This window comes from Calypte anna, chromosome 2 (genome assembly GCF_003957555.1).
Source record: "Calypte anna isolate BGI_N300 chromosome 2, bCalAnn1_v1.p, whole genome shotgun sequence".
Lineage (NCBI taxonomy): Eukaryota > Metazoa > Chordata > Aves > Apodiformes > Trochilidae > Calypte > Calypte anna.
The window spans coordinates 116,098,300-116,116,506 of NC_044245.1; the positions used below are offsets into that span (position 1 = coordinate 116,098,300).

Consider the following 18,207-nt stretch of genomic DNA (forward strand, 5'->3'; position numbering starts at 1 on the left):
GATGAGTTGTGAATGCCTCCTCCCTAGAAGTGTTCAAGGCCAGGTTGGATGGGGCTTTGAGCAACCTGGTTGAGTGGAAGATGTCCCTGCCTATAGCAGGAGGGTTGGAACTGGGTGATCTTTAAGGTCCCTTCCAACCTAAACCATTCCATGATTCAATGATTTAACACACATCTTAGCAAAAAGTGCTGGCCAGAAGCATGTCAGCCCTGAGAAGTTTCTTCAACAAATTGGTCATTCAACTTGGTTTGGAGAGTCAGGAGCCTCAAATCTTCAGCTTAGACTGAGCAGTGTATGAATATATTTGTCTTTGTACCTCCACAAGCAGCTGTCTAGCCCGGATAGCTCTTATTTTGAGTAAAAGGTAGTAGAGGTTAAAAAAAAAAAAAAATGTGGCACTAGATTCCAGACCTAAAACAACAGAAATTAATGTCTTTCCAAAGCCCAACCTCCACTGTGCTCCTCCTTTGCTAAAGGCTCTCAGTGCTGGCACTTGGCAGTCAGCAGGTTATTGCACTGAGAGAATTTCAGATTCAAAGACCATCCAGATCTTCAAATGTCAACAAAACACCTGTTCTTTCAGTGTCAGGAGGCCACAGATGAACCACAACTGCCATTTTTAATTATGTACAGATTACTATACAGGAAGTGTAAATCACCTATGTCAAATTTTTGGTGTAAGCTTATAAACCAGTGTGTGATTAGTCTGCCACGATTAGTTTCTGCAGGAAACCTGCCTTTTAAAACCAGTTTTTAATAAAGGCAGCAACAGTCCCAGTGGTTCCTCGATGTCCTTCCTATGTTAAGCAGAGTATTCATCCCCTCCATGGTCTCCATCAGTGTCTCTTTTTGATGTATGACATTTTAAAAAGTTATAGCTAAGACTAGATCAAAGGCAGATAGTTTATTTCCTCTAAAAATCCTTCTGATCCTTCTTTCAAATTGGAAATGCTTGTGGACACAGGATTATTAATACAGTTCTGCATTCAGAAGATTCAGACTGCAGTGCCAGTGGGCAGCCAGAACCTGTGTCTACTTAGCATCTACTTCACCTTTGCTGATCGAGTTTAGCTGATACTTAAATGATTCTTACAGCCTTTGCTGGCTCTCTATGTCAGACTCTTATTGACAGCAAACCACAAACACAAACTGTAGCTTCAAAGGCTCAGAAAAATCTTTAGGTCAGGTCATTAGGAATCAGTTTGTCATCAGGAAAGTAATGCAGCAGTTGGAGAGGTTACCCAGAGAAATCAGTGCACCCTTGGAGATTTTCAGAAGCTGGCTGGAGAAAGTCACAGCTACCCTGACTTTGAGTTGATGATAGTCCTCTTTCAGGTGAAAGGCTGCACTTGAGAAAGTCCATAAATTCCTTCCAATGAACATGACATATTTGTCCTTTGGTGCATTCTTAGGTTTACTGACATGAACATTTTGCTTTGAAAAAGAAAAGCAATTGTTAAACCAGGATATTTAAACTAAACAATTTTTTTTTCCAGTAGCAGCTAACAAAAAAAAAGGGGGAATCAATATAGATTTTAATGCTGATATATTAAAAGGAAAATCTACATGGCCTCAGAGATATACAGTGGGAATGCCTCCCTCCTCACCAGCCCACAGAGGTTTGCACATATGGTCACCCACTTTTCATTGCTTGGAAACTTTATCTCAGAATTTGAAAAAAGTGATTTGTGTTTTGGGACAGTAATTCATTTTTTAGAAACTTTCTTTTTATTGACTGCTAGACATGGGCTGAAGCCAGTTGTGTCTGAAATGAAACCAAATGAGCAGATGGCCTAGCATGTTTAGCAAAAGTGCTATCTGGAAATTTGATGTATTCTTCACTAATGAAGAACCTCGAGGACTATCGTCTCTGTTTATCATCAACCTCTGAATGTGTACCATTCCCTTGTTCTCACTGACACAGCTGCAAATGAGAAATAACAAGTAGGAGTAGTACTAAGATTTGAAAGTCACACCATATTTATATATTTTTTTCTCTATTAATTATATTAGATTTGTTTTTTTCCCCTAATATCTAACAGCACAAATACTTTTAAGGGTTGACTTGTCCATATGTGCATATATATGTGTACTGGAATATGTCTTTATCTGTAAACTGGAATCACATTAAATCAACATTTTGATATAACTGTTTCTTTCCTTAGCATAGGCTACCTCATCTGGTTTTCCACACAGTTTATTCACTGTAAGGGTGGGAAGAAAGAAAGAAAAGGAGGCACAGCTCCTACACACTTTCAGCCAGTTTCAAAGTTACAGATGCCTTCTCCATCCACCACTTTCCCCTGGTTAATATCATATTTGTACTCTCAGCTTGGCTCCTGTCACATCATTACCTGCCATTTCAAAATAGCCTGTTATGTTCTCAGTTAGGACACTTAGATGTGGTTTAATGGGGAAATCTGAACACATAGGTGTCTGCATATAAGGCAGGTAGTTAAACTCCCATTACAGTCAGTGGAGACAGTTCATAGAATCATAGAATCATAGAATCATAGAATTGCCTGGGTTGGAAGGGACCTCAGAGATCATCGAGTCCAACCCTTGATCCACTGTTGCGGTTGCTAGACTATGGCACTGAGTGCCACATCCAGTCTCTTTTTAAATATCTCCAGGGACAGAGAATTCACTACTTCCCTGGGTAGCCCATTCCAATGCTTGATCACTCTCTCCGTAAAGAAATTCTTTCTAATATCTAACCTAAACCTCCCCTGGCACAACTTAAGACCATGCCCTCTTGTCTTGTTGAAAGTCGTCTGGCAAAAGAGCCCAACGCCCACTTGGCTACACCCTCCTTTCAGGGAGTTGTAGAGAGCGATGAGGTCTCCCCTGAGCCTCCTCTTCTCCAGGCTGAACAGCCCCAGCTCCCTCAGCCTCTCCTCATAGGATCTGTGCTCGAGTCCCTTCACCAGCCTGGTTGCCCTCCTTTGGACCTGCTCCAGCACCTCAATCTCCTTCCTGAACTGAGGGTCCCAGAACTGGACGCAGTACTCGAGGTGTGGCCTCACCAGGGCTGAGTACAGGGGCAGAATCACTTCCTTGGACCTGCTGGCGACGCTGTTCCTGATCCAGGCCAGGATGCCATTGGCCTTCTTGGCCACCTGGGCATACTGCTGGCTCATGTTCAGCTTCCTGTCAATCCAGAGTCCCAGGTCCCTTTCCCTCAAATGGACACAGGCATTACCATGATGAGGTCTGGACTCTATGCAGCGTAACTCCCTGGTGAGCTTCAAGGAGAGGTGGATACCTAAAGCACATGTAAGCACCTACAGAAGAAGCCTAACCTTAGGGCAGCTTAATATGGAGCTGAATCCCACTCACTGATTGCCAGCAGGACTCTCTCTCCAAACTTCTCACTTGTTTTTTTCCTCCCATCTCTGTTTCTGTTGGGTTTTCTGCCTCTCTTGCTCCTACATGTCTTGTTTAATTCCTTGCTTTGTTGTCTCATCTCATCATTTGTTCTGTAACAATATATTCAAAGTCTGCTCTTTAATGACAACCTTTGTTCATACCTGGTTTAGCTGCTGTTTGAGAGCATGGCTTCCTCCTCCTGACATTAAGTTTGACACAAATCATTTATCCTCTAATCTCACTTTCCTATTTAACCTACAGCATGGTTGTTTGCTTGTTTGTTTTTCTGAGGGAGGGAGATCGATCATTAAATTTAGATTCTGTTAAAAAGTGAATTTGTCATGACTGCTTAGTGTTTTAGCTATCCAATTCTAAACAAACACAGCCTACAGTTTTGTTCACATGCCTGGTCCTCAGGCATGCTGATTTTTAAAAGCCTTTGAAGTCAAGGGGAGCTATAGAAGCTTGATCCATTTCCTGATTTCTCTGCAAGTTTCTCTCCACAGTAGTTTGTGACTGATTCTATATGAGCAGCACAGCAAAAACTCAACCAAAGAGTCAAGCATGTGTGCAACGCACAAATTATGGTGACAACACTGAAGAGTCCTCGAGTTGCCCCCAAATGTATCTCTTTGAACAAATATGAGAAGACTCCCAACCAGAAAAACTATAGACTACATTCTGACCTGCATCATGCTGGTTTAAATCTGTAGTGATTTAATTTACTTTCCTCCAGCCTAATTGAGATCAGGAGCTGCCCGTATAATCAATACAGGACGCACATTGACCTAAACGTTCCGGAAATAAATAAATACTGTCAGCAGCAGTCCTCTCACAGGGAAACAGACAAAACCACCTGACTTTAAACAGACTTTTAAAAAACACATCTCTTATGAAATCTCTTGGGAGCAGGAGTTCTTTCAGTCTCCCAGGGCATAGCAAGCAAAGCAAAGTAAGTTATCTTGACACCAAGTCCTCGAGCAGCAGATCTTTTGGGGGATGAACAAAGTGCTCTGTAGAGCCAGCCTGGCTTATCATCAGAGTCATCTGTACCCTTGAAAAGTACAGCTGGGGTTAGGGAAGCTGCAGAGAACACTTCTGTTACAATGAATGCTTCTCCAAGCAAAGGAATCATCGTGACTTGAGTTTCAGGGTAAGTATTTTTACTGTTCCCTCCTTCTGAGGGGAGTTTCCTTCATAATCCATTGTTTTGCATGGATCTTACAGTGAGATACAGAGGCTTTTAAATTTTATTTTTCATAAAAAAGAGAGAAAAACACTTAAAAAATTTCCATGCTTTCCAAGGATTTTCTTTAATACAGTAGCTCTGTATGAATTATTTTTAGCAATTTTGAACTCTGAAATGGGAATCTTTGTCATATTAAGTAGTTGCTGTGTGACACAAATAAATGTACACATATGTACAAATCACAGAAAATATTTCTTTCTGTTTTGGGTGTCTTAAATAATTCATTGACACTTTGGGAGTCATACGACTTAATGAGAACAATACCCAGTTGACCAGTCTGCCAGGAGGAATAAGTCTGTATTGTGAAAAAGAACAAAAATGTTTTGTTGTTTTTTGTTTGGTTTTGTATTTGGTTTTTGTTTTGTTTTGTTTTTCCTGGAGTTCTGATTCCTCATAAAATAATAAGTTACTTTTGACAGATGTGCTGTAGTTCTATTCATTTTTAATCTTGGCCATATGGAGGCATACTGAATGTTCTTTCAGACATTCTACCAATCCAGGCTTACTACAGATGAGGGAAGCAAATATCAAGTCCACAAAACCATACAGAAACAGGTTTTTTTTTTAAGATTCCCCCCCCAGAGAAGGTCAAAAAGATAATTTCCCAAATTTATCCACCGAAATTCTCAGAAGCCCTGACAAGACTACGCTAAGTAACTGGAAGCAGGAAAAACTTGAAATCTTATCATCAGTCAGCAGGACTTAGGGGTGGGTGTTCTTGGTTCAAATAAGGATACTATTATTCATACTTCCTGCTATAATCCATATTTACAAGTAGCGAATTTAGTGCAATTTTGTATCAAATCCCCCAAATTTGATATTTCTTATTATTTTCTTTTTTTAAAATATATTTGTGTAAGCTAAGCTAAGCTAAGAGTGTACAGACTGGAGAGCGGATGACTTACGCTTTTCATTCGTAAGTGCCAGTAACAGAGGAGTTGCCCTGTTTTCCCCAAAAGGAATGTGAATTGCTAAGGAGAAGAGACATGGATAGTCCTGCCCCAACTGGCATTTTCAGATTGGTATTTCTGAAAAAAAGCAATTCTAAATATAACATTTCAGCTGTTTATTTACTACATGAAGGAGCCTGGTTTTCTCAGTTGATTGTTAAACAGAACAGCTGTCTACTACACATCTGTTTAAAAAAAATATTAGCAGATTGTGCAATGAAATATTAGGGAAGCTTATTTTAATTTGAGAGGAGATAATGGGACAATATTAAATCCAGGATCTGATCCTGGATCTTTGTTTTGCTCTGGAAAACAGTGCAGAGACATTAATGCTCAGTATCTTCCTCCTGTTCTGCTTGTAAATTTGGACCATGTAGCAGCAGCCTTTGGTCACATCTCTTTGAAGCCTGGGGAAACCAGTGATCAGAGGACAAGTCCACGCAAGATTTCGCTCAGTTTAGAAAATTATAACAAATGCATTTGTTAGCTATTATAAATTTTTCAAATCATGGTTGAGAGTCCTAAGCATGGGATGTGAAGATGAGTGACAAGAGGGACATTTCTGTGGATAATCACAATCAAGCCTCTACATCTCTTTCACCATGAACTGAGGTCAGCTGATTAACATTTCCTTTGCTGCAGACTAAGCATGGATTTACAGGTGGCTATTGCCCTTCAGCCAATGTGAGGTAAATAGCAAAGCTGCAAGAATTTGACAGAATGTTTAAGCCCTGAGTTCTGATTGGATCCTGGGTTCTACCATGTAGCTTCTCACTGCATTCTTCCATTTCTGTTACACTTTTCTGTGGGTGGGAAATAATTTCTTCACTTGCGAGGAACGTTGTGTTAAATAAACACTTGCAGAGTGCTTTGAAGATGTAGTTCACTGTGCCACAAGGTAATGACCCAAATGCCATTAGAACTAAGGTTTCTCTGGGTGCTTTTTCTTGGGTGGTTGAGTCATGACACCTTAAAAACTCCAGTCATTAGAAAGCTCTCAGCAGCTGAAAATCAGAGCCACTGCTGTTGTAGACAGCTGCAATACAGTTGTGTTTAGATGGGTGTCAAAGTGGATCTGACAGAGCTTACTTGAGGCAAGGAGAAGCAGTGGCTTTAAAAACAAACAAATAAGCAAAACCAAACGGAAAAAAACAAAAAACAACCCAAAACAACATGTTAAATACGCAGAAACCAGGAAAGACCTAAATTACTGTAGGTAAAATCTTTCCTTCATTTGAGCTCTGTGAGATGCTTGCCAAGATATGGACTTGCAACACATTGCCACATGCAAGGAGGTGCGTAATCAAACTGGAATCACTCTTGTTGTGACAAAGTTTCCCGTCTTCAGCTGTGCAGAATTTCTGTATGATGTGCAATTATTTTTTAAGGATGAAATTCACTCATTGTTTTGTCGTGGAAAATTCCCACAACTTCTTATTTCTCAAGGGGAATTCCAGGCACACCACGTGAAAATTGTTTAAAGGAACATCTGTTTTCTCTCATCAATTATATGACAACATCTTAATAGAAACTCAACCCGCCTGTATATACTTCTGTGCTTTCACCCATTAATTACAGAGAACATTAAGGTTCCATTTTACTTTGCTTTAAACATCTGGTGCCAAAAGAAGCATCAAGGAGAAGGGAAGCGTGATTGTGTTATTAGACTTAACAGCCCCAAAATACTGATCAGCTCTCATTATTGTCTGCTGCTTCCATATTAAGTTGGTCTTTAATTTGCAACTCAGTAACTATACATCTCATCAAATATATGTTTTAAAGAAATATGTAATTATAGATAATCTTTTATCCTGTTGGGCATCATTTTTTTAATAAACTCAATTTATAATAGTTAACAGAAGCACCCTGTGGTCTAAATTCAGCCAACTTTTATAACCAGCTTGGTAACCCCTCCAAATCTAAATCTGGTGTCCCTTCAAGTCTTTCTTAGAATCCAGTGCTACACCAGGAGCAGAGTTGCAGTGAAGCTTTTAATCCAGTCCTATGGTGGTCACGTGCTAAATAAGCAGCATAGAAATCAGCCTTGACACAGTAGGATCAATCCCTTCCCATTTGCAGTGACTGCATCCAAAGCACAGGTTGAACATCACCTGATAGTGAGACTCCAAACTTTGACTCTACTTCCCACAGCAATGCCAGCCAGGTCTGCCTGCAGAAAAGAAAAGCAAATGGTGGTGAATATCTCTAGGTTTTTAAGGGAAGGCTTCCACTTCATTTGAAACTAAGGCAGCTCCAAATGCCAGCATCTGTTTTTATGCTTTAAATTACCCCAAGTCGTTTCTTCATTTTACCAAAGTGCACTTCCTTAAAATGCTTCCTATTACATTATCACATTTTACTGTGCATTAAACATCTGGTATCAACAGCCTAAACAACAAAAAAAAGCATGATTACACTGTCAGACTTAATAATTCAGAAATATTAACCAGCTCTTACACTATCAGGAGTTTTTCATGTGAAATTGGCCCTTGATGTGTATTTTGCACTTAGGAGACTTTGCACATACTGGCATAAGATAACAGTGTTCAATCTTTCATGTAACTAACAGAGTTAATTTGCCTAAATGAAATCACTTTATCAGCAATAGTCTTTCCCTGCAAAAAAACAAGGGATTATCATAGTTTGTTAAAACATACCAAACTGCGATCTGGAAAATGGGGGCAGGAGGGACTTCTGTGCAATAAGAGATTAGGAAAGCTATTTAGCCTTAAGCAAACTTGGGAGCTATGGAGGCTGAACCATGTGGAAGGAGACCATAAAGCTCCTTGCCTGTTCAGTAACCAAATGACTGTTGCTTAGTTAGCTGTAAGCTTCAGTTTGAGACCTTTTGCTCCCATATTTAATTAAAACATCATTGTCATCTTCTGTGAGTACTGAGCTGTAATACTGCAGGCCTATTCAAGATCTGTTTCTTAATTGGTCTTAAATAGGTTAATTGCAATTCAAAGAACAAGTCATTACCACTGGGATGCAAGTGTATGATGCAATGGGACAGTGCATGAGCTACTGGCTGGAATGCCTGATGAACAGCATAGTTATTCTTTTAAACTTAAGGTAGGGAACATTTTTAGTACATGGATTTCTGGGGCTTCTTTCAACAGCCATCTCCTCTTTCCTGGCACTGCCCTGTGGGATCTACCCCCACAGCTATTCCAAACTTCATGCACGTCTCTGTGCTAACAAAAGGGCTGGGAACCTTCAGTGAATGGTGCAATACCAGTACTAGGGTTTTTTTTTTGCCTTCTCTTTAGTAATCAGTTACATTCTCAAGACAAAGTAATTTTTACTACCTGTGAAGTCCCACTGCCTACAGAAAGCAGCTCTTGAACCCTGGTGGGGTCCCTGGGGCATTTGTGTGAGTGGTATGAACATGTACCCAAGATTTAATGGCACCATCATTACATTATGAACTCTTCTGTGGTCAAAGCATTTCAAAACAATGCTGCGAGCATTTTCTAACTTGTCCAGTAGCACTGGATTGAATAACTTTCTACAGCTTTTTTTCCAAGCTATACCAACAGATGCTATCAACATATTAATGCCTCTGTGTGCTGGGCTGGGTAGAACAGCCTTTTCAGATAATCTTCATGAAATAGTCTGTATATGGAAAATGTATAGTTATATAATCCTCCAAAAGTCAAAGTAATTTAGGCAGTCAACTAGGTAGATACAGATTTTGCATCAATGTTTTAAGGAAAGATGCATTTTTAATCCTTTTACTGGCTTCTAATCCTGCCAGGCACATAGTATCACCCCCTGGAAATAGAATAGAGGATAATGTAAGTCTCTTCAACAGGCAGCGAGATTACTGTCTTCCCCAAACAACCTGAAGTACCTCAGTTTGTCATATTCCTTGGCATAAGGAAAGAAAATAGCTGACCAACTTTTCTGGCACTTGCCCCCATCTTCACTCACCTCTGTTTCAACCTACAGGTCCTGGTTCAATTGTACCACCTGCACACTCAATGGCTCTAGTCCTGGAAAGGAAAACATTATTTCTTCTGTACCTCTCAGGGTTTTATACAGCTGCCAGGAGTGCTGGCACAATGTGAAGACATTTTCAATAGCAAAGTGCATGGAGGGATTCAGGGAATCTCTAGTATATTTAAGGCCAAAACTTGAGGTATGCCTTTCTCAGATAAGAATTTGAGATGGAGAGAGAGTATTTCACTTGTGCATTGTAATTTCTGAGGCTGACTGGCTTTTTCATGGCTTTTTCAACATTCCCTAAAGCTGTTTGGTTTTGTTTTGTTTTTTTCTCCTCTGGACTGTTGTTTCTTTTACCAGATGCCCTGAACAGAGACCACTGTGTCCCCCAGCTTTGCTCTTAGCTTTGTGGTCAGTGTAGTCTCCAAAGAGCTTAGCTGTCAGCAGGATTCACAGATGCAAATTTGATGCAACTGGGGGTTAAATCATGAATTATTTTCAAAATTAGGACAAAGGTCTTAGTTGGCATTGAAAAATTATATAAAGGCAGTAGAGGACTGGAATGCAAATCCATATTTAGGAAGTCCCTGTCTCCAGATATCTGCCCGGTACTTTGCTTGTTGATAGTAACTCTAGACAATAGAGTTATCAAGATCAGGTAAATCTGTATTCTTCCCTGTATTCTTGCATTTGGCATAATAATTACCTAAAGAACATGTTTTCAAGGAGTTACCAAGAAGTATGTTTAACACATCTGAGCAGACACTCCAAGTGTTCAGGCAGTGGCATCAGAGCGGGTAGATGGCAAAAGAATGGTTATTTTTTGGACTTTGCAAAACAAAAATCTGAAGACTCAAGGCATGTCACATAGGTCACTAAATAGCTGTTAGAACATAAGTGTTCTCAGTCTGCATTCAAATCAGTGAGGTTTATCAATCAGTGGGGTTTAAGGACATGCACAAGTCAGAGTTTGTAGGTAGAGGCAGTACCTGTCATAACAGGTGAAGTCATTGGGAAAGCTTTTAGGTATGCAAACCTTTTGTCAGCTCTTAAAAAACATGCAAGCAAAGATGGGTAACTTCTGACCTACATACAAATGGAGAATGTTTGCCTGGTTGCATGTTCCCCACTAATATAAGTCCAGGTTTTAATGCATGTTTAGTGGTACCCTGTTGTCTGAATAACCTTTCTTGTAAGTCGGTTATTTTTGGAATATGATCCTTATTTGTCAAATCTCTGTGCCTATTAATTTCTTGTTGATAAAAAGCAATGCTATTTGATCACAAATGAAACTTTGGTCACAATCAAAGAACAAAAGCTTCACAGGTGTAGTTAAGAACAAGCATAGAAAAATACTACAGTAAAGTCAGCAGTTGGGGCAAATTGAAGTCAGATAACTTGGACATATCAGTATCTCTATCAAGGTCTCATCCATATTTTACTCATACTTCTGATAATATTTCATCATCTTCCACTATCCTCTACTGACAAAGATGATTGAAACCTACATAATAGCTTGATAAATACCTCCTCATATAAAGATCCCAAGATTGATGTAACATGGCAGAAAGCAAATCCTTATACTTGAAATCTAAACATACTTCTTTTGGTTCTTCCAACTACCATATGCTAAGAAAAGAAGGATGAATCTGGGCTTTTAAATAATTTCTATTAGGCATGAAATTTCACTCTTTAGAGACCAGAAAAATAATTTCCCCTTGGGAAAACCTGAAATACAATAAATATTTAGAAAAAAAAACAACAAAAAACAACAAACCCAACCAACTCAACTCAAACTATGCTTTCCCAGCAGAAATCCAAGACATCCTGTCCCCATTAGCAATCCCGGTTTGACAGATGTGGACAGTCTGTGTTGTCAAAAGGTAAATTCAAGGCATTTTTTATATTTTCATTTGGCCTTTTCCATTCATTCAAATTATTGCAGATGTTAGTATAATTTAAAAAGAAGTCGCCTGTTACAGTACATTCTTGTTTTCTCTTGTAATACTTATGCCTGTAATTTTGTAATTCTATAAGACAATTACTTTCCTATTGCTCTTCAGATTCCCTGCATTTCTGAATTATTGTGTATTAAATTATAATTGTTAATTTAGAAACAAACTGATGTGCACCAAGACATAAATTTGCCTGAGGGACTGGAAAAGAATCAAGAGAGAAGACTCAACAGAATAGCAAAGGTGATTACGAAAAAAAAAAAACTTTCTACTGCTTGTAGGAAACATTTTTCTGGTCAAATGTCCAAGTTAAAAAAACAGAAAGCATAAATTCTAGTACTGTAAAGGTAACCACTAATAAAGCAAACAAAAGAAACTACTGATAATTTGATAAAAACATAAAATCTATAACAAGAAAACTTTTCATGGCAGAAAGAGAGTATGGGGAAAAAATTCTGAGGGCTAAGAAGTGACTCAAGTGTGAAAAGAGCAGCTGAGGGTCATAAAGTCGTAGCAGAAAAACTGTATGAATTTTCTGTCTTTCTAATTGCTCTAGAGGAGGACACATGAGTTTCTGTGCAGGAATTTTCTATACTGTACTTTTCTAAACTGTAGAAAGAAGTGATCAGATGTCAATGAGGAGAGGACACCTTGAGAGTTAGCCAAGGGATTTGAGCTGGAATCTCTGCTGTCCAAATTATAAATAATCTGGAAAGAGGGGGGGCAAAGTTGCAGATGATTCAAAAACATTTATGTCAATAAACATGTAGAAAGATTTGGAAAAGGATCTTAAAGTATCAAATGACTAAGAATAATACATCAAACTCAATATCCGTAAGTGTCAAATGATGCACATAGGAAAAACAATTGTAAAGCACACATATATAGTCATGTGCTCTGAATTAGCTTATACCATTCAGCAAAGAGATCTTGAGTCATTGTGGGTTTGAAAATGTCAACTCAAAACTCAGAGGCAATAAAAAATCCCAAATAGGTTGTTAGAATACTGTATGCAGTTCTGGTCTTCTCCATACGAGAATGGATACAGCAGAAAAAGTGTGAAAATGGCAGTCAGAAAAACACAGAAAAGTTTCCTCTATGAAATGGGCACAGCTCCCCTCCACTTGAAAAAGGAAAGATTGAGGGCAACTCTGTGAAGTCACAAATGGCACAAAGATGGAGATGAGGGAACAAGTACTAATTGTTTCTCTAAGGCAAAAATTAAAAGCACCCAATTGCCTTATCCAACAGCAAAACAAAAGTCATTATTTATTCACATGGTAATTGAACTGTGGAGCTCACATCCAAAGGATATCATAGAACGTGTATATGGTGTTTAAGAAGGGCTGTTTAAATGGAAAGATGTGGCTGGCATGTCCAGTGCATAAAATCTGTAGGACTGCACCAAAGGGAGGGAGAGGGTCTGTTGGAAGGAGGGTTGCACTGCACATGTTCAAGCAGTGTCCTGTTTGTTATTGATCTTCAGGCACTGGGCACAACAGAACTGTGGCTTTATCCAGTGGGAGCAGTTGTGTCTGTCTGATAGGGTTTTTCACTGTTTCAGAAAGAATTTTAAGAAACAACACTGCCTTTATGTCTAAAATAGCATGACTTGGTGCAAATGTATACGAGGATTTCTGAACAGAAAGGGTTTCAGTGCATTGCAACATTTGTGGGGTAGGATGGAGGTTAGGAAATTTCAGAAATTTCAGAAAGCAGACTTCTTTTTTTGGTCTCTTAATTGATACACATCTAAATTATCTAAGTCAGCACAGTCCTGCTGTAAGTTGCATGTCTTCCCTATCTCTGGTGATAGACACAAACATCTCTCTTTATGGTCTCTCTTAACGATGGGCATTATTCATTGCAGAACAAACATTTTTCCCATTTCGGGTTACAGCAACGTTATAAATCTTACCTCATGCTTAGTGCAGTAAAACCGCTTACAGCAGGAAAGAAACAATGGCTGCAGAGAACATTACACTTTGAGATATTAAACTAACATAGTACCAGAGCCTTCTGTAGCAATAATTTTGCTGTGTCCCGATATTTGGGGTCTTTGTGCCATGTTATTTCCCACATCTGGGCCTTGGCAGGTGGAGAGGTGCTCTTGGCTTCCTTCATCTCCATGCCATTATGCTGTCTTTGTTTTCACTGCTTGCACAGATGTAACTGTAAAAACTTTATTCTAATGAGAGCTCTGAGAGCTTGGGAAAACCCACCTGGAAAACCAGCTTGTTTTAAAATATATTTTGTTTAGAAAAGCTCACCGAACTTCTTGGCTTAGGGAGAACTTAAGCCAATAGATAATTTTTAATGGGGAAGAAGAGAAAGAGGCATGAAGCAGAAGCACAAAATCACAATAAAAGGATTTGATGACAGTTTATAGGGAGTCAGAAGATGATGGGGCCACCCATCACTGCTTTGGTAGATGAAATGTGACAACAGTGGATAATATGATTGTGGAACACCAAATTTTGAACAAGAATTTGTCTGACCCCTCTGCCCTGGAAAGGACACCCTCCCACTACCCTGCTGCTAACCTGCTGAGGCACTGGGTCTCCATGCACTGGGCTCTGAGAGATGACAACCTGCAACAAAGTATTCAGAGAGATTCACAGGTTCAATAATGACATTTTGTATGCTGCTGACAAGTGAACAGTGTTGCTTTTTAGCTGATAATTGTGAGACATCAGGGCTTTGCAGCAGCAGGTAGAAATGAAGGGGCTAAAAAGCTGCTCCAAGAGGTTGTTTGTTCTTGGTAACAATTCACTAGAAGGAAAGGGCAAATTTTCAAAGTCCAGAATGAGTCTAGGGTACTTGTCATCTTTTTTATCAAACCAATGGGAGCAGAAGCACCTTTGAATACTGTATGTACAGAGTTACATGCTTACAAAAATACTGCAAAAAAGTCTGTGAAAAGGTCGTGGATTGAGGAGGCAACATTTTTTGCTGTTGTTTGATTTGGAACAAATTAAAGCTCCCAATCTGAGCTGGTTTCTAAACAGTAATGACTGAAAAGGCAGATTTTTCCAGCAGCTTACAAATTTCTGAAGACTGAAAAATAGAAAAACTAACCCTTCCCATGTTGTTTTCTGTTTGTTTTTTTGTTTTTTGTTTTTTTTTAAAATAAGAACATTCTAAGATAAAAGTTATAAAGTAATAGTGTACTTTTCAATTTTTTCAAAGGTTCAAAGGAAAACCTTGTTTCAGTTTGTGGAGGCTGTGACTCACGCCAATCCACAAAAAGGGCTGGAAGGAGGACCCGGGAAACTACAGGCCCGTCAGCCTGACCTCAGTGCCTGGCAGGGTTATGGAGCAGATCATCCTCAGTGCAATCACACAGCACCTGCAGGATGGGCAAGGGATCAGACCCAGCCAGCACAGGTTTAGGAAGGGCAGGTCCTGATCTCCTTTTATGATCAGGTGACCCGTCTGGTGGATGAGGGGAAGGCGGTGGATGTGGTCTACCTGGACTTCAGCAAAGCCTTTGACACCGTCCCCCATAGCATTCTCCTGAAAAAGCTGTCAGCCCACAGCTTGGACAGGAGCACCCTGTGCTGGGTTAGGAACTGGCTGGAGGGCCGGGCCCAGAGAGTGGTGCTGAACGGGGCTGCATCCAGTTGGCGGCCGGTCACTAGTGGTGTCCCCCAGGGATCTGTGTTGGGCCCAGTTCTGTTTAATATCTTTATCGACGACTTAGACGAAGGGATTGAGTCCATCATCAGCAAATTCGCAGATGACACCAAGCTGGGAGGAAGTGTGGACCAACTCGAAGGCAGGAGGGCTCTGCAGAGGGACCTGGACAGACTAGAGAGCTGGGCCGATTCCAACGGGATGAGGTTCAACAAGGCCAAGTGCCGGGTCCTGCACTTTGACCACAACAACCCCATGCAGCGCTACAGGCTGGGCACAGAGTGGCTGGAGAGCAGCCAGGCAGAAAGGGACCTGGGAGTCTGCATTGACAAGAAACTGAACATGAGCCAGAACTGTGCCCAGGTGGCCAAGAAGGCCAATGGCATCCTGGCCTGTATCAGAAACAGCGTCACCAGCAGGTCCAAGGAGGTGATTCTTCCCCTGTACTCAGCGCTGGTGAGGCCACACCTCGAGCACTGTGTCCAGTTCTGGGCCCCTCAGTTTAAGAAGGAGATTGAGGTGCTGGAGCAGGTCCAAAGGAGGGCAACCAGGCTGGTGAAGGGACTCGAGCACAGACCCTATGAGGAGAGGCTGAGAGAGCTGGGGCTGTTCAGCCTGAAGAAGAGGAGGCTCAGGGGAGACCTCATTGCTGTCTACAACTACCTGAAAGGAGGGTGTAGCCAGGTGGGAACTGGACTCTTTTCACAGACGACCTTCAACAAGACAAGAGGACACAGTCTTAAGTTGTGCCAGGGGAGGTTTAGGTTAGATATTAGAAAGAATTTCTTCACGGAGAGGGTGATTAGGCTATGGAATGGACTGCCCGGAGAGGTGGTAGATTCTCCGTCCCTGGAGACATTTAAACAAAGACTGGATGTGGCACTCAGTGCCATGGTCTAGCAACTGCTCCGGTGGGTCAAGGGTTGGACTAGATGATCTCTGAGGTCCCTTCCAACCCGGCTAATTCTATGATTCTATGATTCTATGAATTACTGATGACAAAAATGAGAGACCCTAAACTTCAGTGGGAACATCCCTTATGGGAGGACCAAACTAAGATGTTAGTATTTGTAACAGAATTAGCCAAACACAGGCATGATACACACTTATAGAAAAGCATTGATACCCAAAGAACTTTATGTTGATGAGGATAGAGAAAAATCCCTCAAAATACAAGAAAAGACTTTTTTTTTTTTAATCTATAATATCCAGAACCAGTAATTTCAACTACTTGTTGAGTTTTTACATTAGATGAAGTATTCCATATTGCTGTCTGAGTAGATCCTTCTTAGCTGGATAATTTCTTAGCGGTCTGAAAACCAAAAAAGAGGTTTGAAAATTCAGATTTCCACCCATTATTTGAGTAAATGTTGTTGTGGGGATAGCTCAGTTAAATAACGGACTACAGGGAACAGAATAACAAAAAAACCCAAAACAAACCAAAAACAAACAAACAAAACCAAACAACAACAAAAACCAAGTAGACCAAAAACAACAAAGAAGCTGTAGTTAGAAACCAAGTCCTAATACAGTAGAAAAGGATATAATTTCTCTGATTGAAGTTTGGACCTAGCTATCTAGGAACATTTTCTATCTGTTAAGTACATAACCTCAACTTAAAAACTAGGCAATCTTACTTCTCTTCCATCCCTATTTATCTGAAGCTTCAACATGTGTGTTCTACAAAAGGGTACATAAACTAAACTTTAAGGTCACACCATGTTATTCAGAAATTTGCTGCCTCTGATGATCTGATCTGCCCTGAAATCCTTGTTCTTGTCAGTGTCCCTTTTGGGGACAAGCATCCTGAATTCTTAATATAATTTATGACTTGACTTAGAATCCTGCATTGTCTTTTGTTAAGTTTATTGACATATTTCCCAAAAGTGCAGCTTTGTAATGCTCTGGAAATTGCTGTAATATGGAACTAAGAGCATCTGTTATTGGGGGTGGCTGCTTATTTGGCTATACCTTACTCCATATCAGGATGTGAACTCCATGTCACCAAATGAGCACAGCATCATTTTCATGAGGAAAAACAGGAACAGTGAGGGAAGTAGTATGGTGATCCAGTCCCTATGCCAACAGAGGAGAGTAAGAGGAACCTGAGCCATGCCCATAGTGCCACTCAGAAGGTAAGTAAAGAAACAGCCTGAGCCAGACATCATCTTGTTCAATGTACAGGTGCTGCTTACTTGGTTCTGTAGTATTAAAGAAACGGAAGTAATTCTGTAGTGCATTTTGACTCATCTTATTCTTCTGTTTCACAAACTCAGGACAGGATTTGGACCAGACTTCTCTAAAGTGTCATGACTGGCTTTTCTGCACCATTTCAGTGAAGAAAATTCCACTGCAGTTAATTGTACTACATACAAGTAAAATTTGCCTGTGTTGACAAAATCAGACTCATTTCCTTCACTGGCATAACCCACATTTTCACTGATGCAATTTGGTAGAGTCAGGTATAATGTGAATCTTGTAGCTATTCTGGAGTACACACCAAATTTAATCCTTGTCCTATTGAAAATGTCTTACTGGGCATTAAAGACTGTATTTTGCAACAAAACATTTTTGACAGAAATGAATCATTGGCTCACAAATCTGCTTTACAACCTCCCGAGCTGCAATATAATACCATGCAATGTTACCAGCAACAACTGTCCTCCTACCAGTAAGGGCATAACATTTTTTGGTATTTTCCTCAGAGAATTATTCACCTCTTAGAGGCATTTCCTTCATTCTAATTTATCTGTTGCTGTCAAAGATACCTATTTTTAAAACTTTATTTCTAGAGAGCCATTAGGTGATTAAAACCAAATGAGAGGAAAGAAGACAGTTGGTAGAACAGCATAAATCATAATCAAAACCATCCTGGTCGTGTAACACCGCCAGACATTTTGAATGGTTTGTGAGGCTCTGAAGAGTTCCACGGTATTATGGCTTTTTAACATCCTGCTCAGTAGTTAAAGGGTATTCAACCTGATCTGCCTTTGTTGATAGCTGATATTATTTGACATTTTAACAAGGTTCTGTATTCGCAGAAGCATCTTATGGCACCACTTTCAACATCAGAGCCTATGACAAAAAACATTTTAACTGT

The 18,207-nt window shown here is 40.0% G+C and overlaps 1 long non-coding RNA gene across 2 annotated transcripts in view; it reads right to left on the minus strand.

Annotated features, from left to right (window-relative positions):
• Window positions 1-7,387: 7,387 nt before the first annotated feature.
• LOC115597873 overlaps window positions 7,388-18,207 on the minus strand; it is a 31,954-nt gene continuing 21,134 nt past the window's right edge. For both annotated transcript variants that reach the window (XR_003987213.1, XR_003987212.1), the window contains exons 3-5: window positions 14,015-14,062; window positions 9,505-9,566; window positions 7,388-7,738 (exon numbers count right to left, since the gene is read on the minus strand). This is a non-coding gene — a long non-coding RNA (uncharacterized LOC115597873). The remainder of the gene's footprint in view (window positions 7,739-9,504; window positions 9,567-14,014; window positions 14,063-18,207) is intronic.